This window comes from Lytechinus pictus, chromosome 17, assembly GCF_037042905.1.
Source record: "Lytechinus pictus isolate F3 Inbred chromosome 17, Lp3.0, whole genome shotgun sequence".
NCBI classification, from domain to species: domain Eukaryota; kingdom Metazoa; phylum Echinodermata; class Echinoidea; order Temnopleuroida; family Toxopneustidae; genus Lytechinus; species Lytechinus pictus.
This window is the reverse complement of record NC_087261.1, coordinates 21497056-21507803: the sequence shown is the minus strand read 5'-3', so window position 1 is coordinate 21507803 and position 10748 is coordinate 21497056.

Sequence of the window (10748 nt, the reverse complement as noted above, 5' to 3'; positions counted from 1 at the left end):
GCAGAAGACCGAGGCTCTAATGGAGATCGTCGAGATGATGAAACATCAAGCCAAAGCCCAGGAGGAAATGATGAAATACCAATCGAAGGCTCAGGAAGAGATGATGAAAAATCAAGCCAAGCTAGCTCAGGACGAGATAATGAAACAGCAAGCCAATGCCCAGGTTATGATGATGCAACAGGCTAAATCTATGCAAGCACAGATGGAGAAGCTGCTTTTATCATCCTCTAATGAGCAGAGTAAACCTACAAGGCGAAGACGAAGAAAACTGAGCACTCGGGGGAGCACAGATAGGTCTACACAAACAGCATCATCAACTGAGGAGGAGGAAGTTCCATCCAATACTACGTGGCGGAATAGCAGAGGCAATCCTATTAATTCGCCAGTACAAAATGCTGCCAGGAAGACGACATCACCAGCGGTGCAACCAACTGCTGTGCGAGACCCTCCAATTGATGACAGTAGGCTCCAGGCCATAATCCAGCAAGCATTGGAAGATACACTCCAACATGGGCATACGTCAAAACCAAGGTCATCACAGGATGCCCAACAGAAGCCTAGGGGTACCCACTTTATCAAGCCAGACAAATATGATGGATGTTCATCATGGATTGATTACAGCCAACATTTCGACTCATGCCGAGCAGTAAATGGCTGGGATGATGAAGAAGCGGGGAGGATCCTAGCATCATGCTTACGAGGTCAGGCACTAAGGCTGCTACGTGAACAAAGGCAGACAGTAGGCTTCAGTGATCTCAAGAGAATGCTGGCCAATCGGTTCTCAGATAATAAACAGGCTGAGAATCATCTACTGGAGCTGAAACAAAGACAGAGACAGGAGGGCGAGACACTAAAGGAGCTTGCACAAAGCATCAGGGAGCTCACCGCATTGGCCTACCCAGAGCTGGATTTTGATGTCCGTGACAGATTGGCGAAGGGACACTTCATGGACGCCCTTGTGAAACCCAAGCTTAGAGAGGCAGTGTTCAACAACCAATGTAAGACATTGGACGATATGGTACATGCAGCAGTGGTAGCTGAGGCCTTCCATCATTCTGAAGATCAGAGAAGTAGCAGGAAACCCAAGTACAGCAGGGCAATGACAAAAGAGAATGAGGAAGATAAACCAACTTCCGAACCAATCTCAGAAGTGAAAGCTATGGTAGCTACCTTGAACGAAGAACTCTCCAAGCGTAATGCTGAGATGACCACACTGAAGGAAGAATTGGAGGCCATCAGGACCGCATTACGGCAACAACCTCAGACTAATGATCCTAGTGACAAGCAAAAGCAGCAGCAGGGGAATTCAAGTAAATTTGATGGTAGCTGCTACTATTGTGGAAAGAAAGGCCACATGAAGAGGAAGTGCAAAAAGAGGATGAGAGACGAGGCTCAGATTCATCAAGCCGAGCAACAATATCAGAGCTCAACAAACGAAGTAAGGTCGCCCCAGGGGGGCATGGCGCGGCCGTGGAACCTGGAAGCACCAGCCCCTCAATACCAAATGCCACACAGCCAATAGTTACAACCAGGTACAATGGAGAAATCAACAAAGGAATTCTGAAGGGCATGTATGTGCCAGTCACTATCGGTGGGACACAGCTGAGTTTTCTGGTAGACACAGGAGCAACAGATACATACATCTCCAAGTCAGGCTATAGGAAACTACAAGAGAAGCCTACAATTCAAACTACTACAGAGAAGGTTATGCTTGCAGATGGCTCACAACTAGAGGTGGATGGAAATATCCACACAGAAGTGATTATAGGCCAGGGGAAGGCAAGGATCACCCTAATTGTCGCTGATATCTGTAGCGATGGAGTCTTGGGCATGGATAATCTTCTACAGTTAGGAGCAAGGCTTAACTTGGAGACTGCTACAATGGAAACCAAGTGGGGTTCAGTTCAGTGTCGCCATGAAGACAACACTAGAACTTGCTTCCGCATCATAGCTACTGAGATGTACACCATACCGGCAGGCCGAGAAGGCATCATTACAGGAAAAGTACTGGATGGGGTTTCAGATGACGTTACAGGCATGGTCGAAGCATCAAATGATAGACGTCAACTTACACAGAAAGGCATCATCTTGGCCAGGACCCTCGTCAGAACTAGTAATGGAGCAGTCCCAGTTAGAGTATACAACCCTACAGGATCACAACGTGTGATAAAGAAGGGGACAGAGCTAGGATATTTGTCGGCAGTATCAGAACCAGATATCCAAGCATCTCAGCTTTCCAGTGAGGAGATTAATCTACCAGAGTACCTGACTGATTTGTACGAGCGGAGTATACTAGAGGTGCCAGAGCAGTACCATGCACCTATTGCTAAGCTACTGACTACATACCAGGATGTCTTTTCTAAGGGAGACTATGATCTGGGGAAAACCAACCTGGTGAAGCATACAGTTGACACCGGGCAGACCAGACCAATCAAACAGAGGCCACGGAAACATCCATTTGGACAGCGAGATGAAATCAGGAAGCAGGTCAACGATCTTCTGGACAGGGAACTCATCGAGCCTTCAGACAGTCCATGGGCAGCCAACATCGTCTTAGTCAGGAAGAAAGATGGCTCCCAACGCTTCTGTGTTGATTACAGGCAACTAAATAATGTTACCATCAAGGATGCATATCCTCTTCCTCGGATCGACGAGACCCTTGACGCACTCTCTGGAGCCAAATGGTTTTCAACGTTGGACCTTGCTAGTGGGTACTGGCAGGTAGAGCTTGACACGGATGCTAAGAAGAAGTCAGCTTTCCTAGCAGGTGGGGGACTGTATGCCTGGAAGGTCATGCCTTTTGGCATGTGCAACGCCCCAGCAACGTTTGAAAGACTCATGGACCAGGTATTGAGAGGACTGCACTGGGAGACGCTATTGGTCTACTTGGATGACGTGATCGTGTTCGGGAAATCAATTGATGAGGAGATGGCGAGGCTGCAGCAGGTGTTTGAACGTCTAAGACAGACAGGGCTGAAGCTGAAGCCAAAGAAGTGCAACTTGTTCAAGACTTCTGTTTCGTACCTTGGGCACGTCGTCTCTGCAGAAGGCATTTCGACTGAGAAGGACAAAACAGAAACAATCAGGACATGGCCCAGACCCGAGTCAGTGAGGGAGGTCCGTGGATTCTTAGGCCTTGCATCTTATTACCGTCGCTTCGTTGAAGGCTTTGCCAGAATTGCTAGACCTCTGCACCAACTGACAGAAAAAGGACGGAAGTTTGAGTGGAACCAGGACTGCCAAGAAGCCTTCGAGAAACTGAAGCATAGACTAGTCACGGCTCCAATACTGGTATACCCTACCGAGGAGGGAAGGTTCATTCTGGACACAGACGCCAGCAATGATGGTATCGGTGGTGTACTCTCCCAGATGCAGAATGGCCAGGAACTGGTCATTGCCTATGGAAGCCGAGTCCTAAGCAAACCGGAAAGGAACTACTGTGTAACCCGTAAGGAACTACTTGCTGTAGTAGTGTATCTCAAACACTACAAGCAGTATCTGTATGGTCGCCACGTCCAGGTGAGGACTGATCACGGAGCTCTGAGATGGCTGATGAATTTCCGGCAACCTGAAGGTCAGCTGGCAAGATGGCTGGAAGTCATATCAAGCTACGACATTGAGATTATACATAGAGCTGGAAGGATTCACAGCAACGCTGACGCTCTATCACGAAGACCATGCAGGCAGTGTAAGCGAGAAGGAGGCTGCATCTACGGAGGAGACACTAGGAATATCAACGTCATCACGTTGAGGAATGACAACCTAGCTGACATCCAAGAGGCCCAGCAGGAAGATCCTAACATAAATCCAGTCAGGAATGCACTGATGGAAGGAAGGAAGCCATCCCGGGAAGAGGCGACGGCATATCCTTTTAAGGTCAAGGTTCTCCTGGATCACTGGGACCAGCTAGATGTCAAAGATGGAGTTCTCTACAGGAGGTGGGAATCAGGAGATGGACGTGATGTCAGGTGGCGTTATGTACTACCTAAAGCTCTGATACCGGAGGTGCTACAGGACCTACACTCATCTCCCATGGCAGGACATCTTGGTATGACGAAGACTCTACACAAAGTACAGGAACGTTTCTACTGGGTAGGAATGAAGGAAGATGTCAGATCCTTCATTAGGCAATGTCCAGACTGCGCTCGCCGACAGAAGGCAGGACCAGGGAAAAGAGCTCCGCTACAGCAGAGGCAGAGTGGATATCCGATGGAGAGGATCGCCCTGGACATTATGGGACCATTGCCAGTTACTGATGACGGGAACAAGTACATTCTTGTGGTAGCTGACTATTATACCAAGTATGTCGAGGCATATGCAATACCAGATGAAAGAGCTGAAACAGTGGCACGGAAGCTTGTGGACGAATTCATCTGCCGCTATGGAGTTCCTAATGAGATACATAGTGACCAGGGCAGGAACTTCGAGTCCAACATCTTCCAAGAAGTTTGTCAATTACTGGGTGTCAGAAAGACAAGGACGACACCGTACAACCCAAAGAGTGATGGGATGGTTGAAAGGTTCAACCGGACATTGATCAACATTCTTGCTACCCTACTGGATCCAGAGAAGCACCAGCGGGACTGGGACAGGTATATACCCTACGCCACAGCTGCATACAGAAGCTCCACGCACGACACAATCAAGGAGACTCCAAACATGATGATGTTTGGCCGAGAGGTTTCACTGCCTATCGATTTGCAGTTCTCCAAACAGGATGGAAGTGAGTGGACTGACTATGCTCAGCAGCTGAGGGAAAGAATGGAAGAGACGTACCAGAGGGCCCAACAACGTAAGGGTGTTGAACTGCGACGCCAGAAGAGGAACTATGATCGAAAATCAGATGGGAAACTCTATGAAGCTGGACAGTTCGTATGGCTCCGCAACAATGCCAGGAAGAAGGGAGTCAGCCCCAAATTAGCACCCAAATGGGAAGGTCCCTACCAAGTGGTGTCCAGACTTTCCGACGTGACCTATCGTATCCAGAGATTCCCCAGGAGCAAACTGAGAGTGGTCCACTTTGACCGACTGAAGCTCTACAACGGATCTGATGTACCGGAGGCCTGGAGGACTCAGCCAGCCGACCTAACAGACGAGGTGACTACCGATCGTGAACCAGATGTTGTGGATGATGGACAACCTACTCAGGCTTCTACTGAGACTACAGTGGAACCAGGAATTCCATTACCTGATGATTCTAGTGACTCAGACGTCAACCCTTCACGCTATCCAAGAAGGCGGAGAAGACCTCCAGACTATTTCTATTGAACACTCATAACTTTCTATCTGAAGACAGACGTGGAACTGTATTCTAGCTGTTTCTAAAACTGACAAACTGTTCATATAAATCGATCTATGGATCTACTGCGTGGCATAACAGAAGACACAAGGATTCTAACTGTTGAAAATGAACTAATCAGATAGAAGCACTAATCCACACAAACTGTTGAATCGATGTGGAAAACAACCCAATCTATACTGGACTTGTATATATATGTTTCGCCATATTTATGTCGTAGTGTAAGTCATTTATTTGTTTTGTAAAACACCACACCATTATCTTTTCGGATAATATTGTTCAAGGAGGTGTCCTCGACTCACAGATATTTATGAAACTAATTTTGCATAGAAGCACTCGCTGTAATGTTTATATTCAGAGTTAATGTCCACAGAGTGAACACGTTTCATACAGCTAATGAGAATGATGATAATGTTGCTATCAATGAGAGCTCACAGAAATAAGTTATGGAAGATGTAGAGAGATTGATTGTACATAGTATCCATATAAGGAGTGTATATAAAGAGGACATAACTCTAAGTATGATTAATACAGCGATGCATATAATTCAATACATTTTGGTTGCTTTCTCAAATTGTTTGGAATCCCTCTGCAAATGTGAGGGTAAAACAAATGTGAGGACACATTCCTTGAAGAGGGGGGCTGTGTAGCGAACCAGTCCGCTACAGGTTTTGGTTATAATGCAGTAAACGTAGATGGCGCTATAGCTTTTGGTGCGTTAGAACTCAATGATCGACTTACGCAACGCACTGCGTAAGGCAGCTCTCGGAGACTATAAATAGCGGAGTTTCGCAGTGATCTCGTCACTTCGACGGCGGCTGAGGTCGGAGTCGGACGACGAACTCTCTGCGCTCCTCTCCAACTGGGCTGAATCAAGAAAAGGTTTGGAAATGAACAATGCTCGCTTAATTTCTACTACTGCAAATACATTTCTGGATAATTGGTGACGGTGTTAATGGTGATAACCTGTACAAATGCTGAACAATGATGTATAATTAAATTATGACCGTTGTCATACACCAAATGTAATCATCGTCTCCAACCTGTGTGATCTATGGAATCCGATTGACTTCTACAGAATAAGCCTTCCCATAGAGATTATACAGCCCCAATAGAAATCCCCTGTTATTTTATATTTCACCGGTTCACACTACCCCTCAACACTCCACCCCCATATATTTTGGGAAAACGGAACACGCCCGGGTCTCTACATTACGCCATATATACAGATATAAGGAAACCGCTCGCATTAAGAATGGCTAGTAATTCATCAACGGATGAAGGTGATAGAGGCAAGGGACAGGCCGGCCCCCCAGCATCCAGGACCCGTTCCAAGAAGGAGGGCCGCCACAATACATTAAAAAATTTGTTTTCTTTTTTTTTGGGGTAGTTGATATTCTTTATTTTTTAATCAATAATTTGTCTTTATATCTGTTAGTATCACTCAGAAATTTATGACCCTATACAGTGCGTCCCACAAAAAACGAAACCGAGATTTATCGATGATTTATCATAACTTAATCACAAATACAATAGACAAATGACCTACCATTGTAAAGCTTAGAGTCTCCTCTTTCATCTGAAATTACTTAGATTATTTTTCATTCACGCATGGGTGAGCAAAAATAATTTGAAGAGGGGATACCAAAAAGTCATTTGGTGGGCTGTATCTGGGTATCAAAAAGAAAACCACATTTTTAAAAAGTTCAATATCTGCTCTTTAATTTGATACCTCAATTACAGAAAATGTTCAAGAAATAACAAAGTTCTGGTTATAAAATTAAGAGGTTCTACAGGCTAGCGTTCAAACTCACTCGACACTCCGATTTGTTGACGATCAGCCATGCATTACATCTTTTGTTAACCATGCGATAGCTTCTGTGGGAAACCGGTGAAAACACGTTTATTTAATGAAATTATGGAAATACAAGCATTGTTTCGAGGGAACATAAATTTTTACTTCTTGACCATTTTTTGTGATTAAGGTATCAAATAAAAGAGCAGATATTAAACTTTTTAGGCATGTGATTTTCTTTTTGAAATTCAGATACCCCCGCCAAATGAGTTTTTGGTATCTTTTCTTCAAATTGTTTTTGCTCACTCATGCGTGAATGGGGAATAATCTAAGTAATATCAGATGAAAGAGGAGATTCTAAGCTTTATATTGGTAGGTCATTTGTCTATTGTATTTATGATTAAGTTATGATAAATCATCGCTAAATCTCGGTTTCGTTTTTTCTGGGAAGCACTGTATAACTTGAGCAAAACTATTTTGACAGGCCAATGGTACCCCGAATTCAATTTGATTTAACGAAACATGAAAAAAAATTATGGAAATAAAAAAAAGTGTACACGTATATAACGATATTGTGATTGCATGAAGTGTCTCGTTAATGTGATGTCTGTCAAAATTGATATATATATCATTCCTCAAACAAAAAATACAAATCAATAGTCGTTAAAGATATCAACTCTTTCAAGTGCCCATCAAAGTCTGGTGTATTCAACAGTTTAATCAAAATATATATTCCATAGTTCACAATATTCAGCGATATTTATCCTTCTTCTATTAAATGGTATTTATAATAAACAATGTTGGCTACATATATCAAATACAGTAGGTATCTTTGCTATACAGCGCACAGGTCCACCTCTGCATGGTATCCACGTGACACTATGTGACAGTGATTTACATTAGGCATTAGAAACCGACCAGTGTTTCTGCCAAAGAGTCGATAAAACGTACGTTTTTGAACAGCTGTACACGAACAATCGGACATATTAGATATATATAATAAAATTGTAAACGTTTCTACAGATCCGCCCCTGTGTAATTATGCTTTTTTTTTAAATAAATAACCATGTGGACAGGGGAAAACGTGGAATAAAAATATATTCAATAACGTTTTCTCATTTCAAGCAAATAAAAAACAATATGATTGATATTCAACATTTTTTAGATATGATTCATCATTATAAAGTAAAAAAATATATATATTTCATGATTTGCTTTTTTTTATTTAATCATATTTGTGTTTATCCTTTTTTTTAAATCATATTTGTGTATATCTTTTTCTAATCGATAGTATTCACGGCACCTCTGTGGAGGGGCCGAATGGTTTGGCGCCGACTATATAGACATTTGAAAGTCCGGGTTTCGATCCCCATCCACTGCACCTATATGCCCGTGGGCAGTTGATTTATTCGACAATAAATGGAAATTATGTATGCATTCTTGGAAACTCGGTGTGGACTGGTATTGTTTACCATAGGCGCTCGACTACATCGTGAAAGTCCGAGGTTCGATTCTCATCACGGCCCTTGACCAAGGATTTTTTTAAAATTTACATTTCTATCTTATCTTGAAATAAATGAAAACGTTTTTCGCATTATTGATACAAACGTATTCTTAAGTAAACAATTATACATTTTGATATTTCTATCAATATTTCTGCATTAACCTGACGGTCATTCTCTCACGTTGAAACTGAAATATAATTTCGATCAATTCCATTGGTTTGATAGAACATAAAAAAAAACTATTTCCTTTAAAGGGTGCTCCGGGCTGACTATTTATATTTGAATAAATTGAGTAAAATTTGCAAAGCAAAGTGCTAAAAATTTATTGAATTTTAAAACTTTAACAATATCTTATGAAAACAGTTATATGCACGTCCTCATGAATATTCGTTAGGTGGGCTGATAATGTCACATTGCCACACTCCTTTTTCTTATTTTATTACATCAAATCATAATTCCCTATCTGATTTACGAGCGGCCTTCGTCTGTTGGGTGTGAAAGTGCCGTGAAGTGCTGTCAGAGGATTACCGGCACCAGGGGCGGAAATCTCTCCCAAAAGGTAGGGGGGACAAGGGGCTGAGAAAAAAAGTTATTATTACCCCAAATTTCAGATAATTTTGACGAAAATAAATTTGACAAGCAAAAAAAAAAGGTTATCCCAAAAGTAAGGTCACCTCGTCCTAAAATACATGTTTTATTTCGATTTTGAAAGATTAATTTCTTACCATCATAAAAGACCAGAAATAATAGGGGGACATTTGATATTGTATCCCCCCTACTATTTTGAGTAGGGAGGGACACGTCCCCCCTGGGATTTCCGCCCATGACCGGCGCCGAGCATGGAGCCGGGCGTTGGGTACACGAGAGAGTCAGAACCGGGAGTCAGAACTCCATTCGTATTAGCTTCAAACTGTATTCTCCGTATGTAGGCAAACGAAACCGTCGATCGTATCTTGCCCGACCAAAAGTAATTCGGATATTAAACAAATATAGCCGAAAAACAACTATATAAATTGAAAAATATATATTTCTTAGTTATAAAAAAAAAGATATTTTGAAGCGATGAAATCAGTAATGTAAAATCAGTAATTAATTCCCAAAACCCATTTTAAATTTGTTTTTGTCATTTTAACAATTAAAATAAAGCATAAGAAATAATAAGAAGAATATGAAGCTGATTTCTAGCGGTGTTTAAAAAATGTAAATGATTACCTACTTATAAATGAGGAAGTTATAATATAGTTTTTCATAAAGAAAATGAAAAAGAAGAGGAAGGAAGGAGAAGAAGAAGAAGAAGAAGGAGAAGAAGAAGAAGAAGAAGGGCATTCTTATTTATCCAGTGTGATGAAAATTTTGCCCATTCCAAAGCAATTTTAACCTTACTGGACAATATGCTTTCCGCATTGGGTAAAATAACCTACCGCCCAAAATTGGTTAGACACAATAACTATCCTAGTGGTGATAAAAATTTTACCCAGTATTTCTTACATGCAGTGACAAAGACCCGTTGATATAGATATAGGTCTATACAGTGGCCTGTTTCCTACTTCAGGTTCAACTGTTGCCTCACATTTATTTATAACATATAGGCCTTTTAAAACAGTTATTTTAATGAGGGGTATGATATCTGCTCAGCACTGGCAGGAGTTTGAACGGGTAAGGCTGTCCATCATGTCCATTGCAAGTGAGCAGTGTTGCCATTTGGAGATTTCCATCCCCAAATTTTGAAAATGTGGGAATTTTGAGAAGCCTTTTGGGATGAAAAAAAAATTGGGGATTAAAATAAATTTGAAGATTTTTTTATGCGTTTTAGGGGATTTTTGAAGGTATTGATGAAAAGCACTTAGAATCGTTATTTTTCAGTAATATGATGCTAATAATCATAGAATGTACTGTACAGCAGCGCGTTTCCTATACGCAATTCAAGAGATGAATTCCTCACAGAACTTAGATCTCGTTGGTTGTCCGATAAAATGGTAGTGTTGCCAATCTACTTTGCATCAAAACCTAGAAAAAAAAATGCTGGGTATGGTGTGAACAAACAAACACATATTAACTAGTTTGGGGCAATAACCATAAAACATTTCCTCACTTTTTCAGCAATTATTGTGATTTTTAAAATTTGGGGACTTTTCGAGTGCCTTTTGGG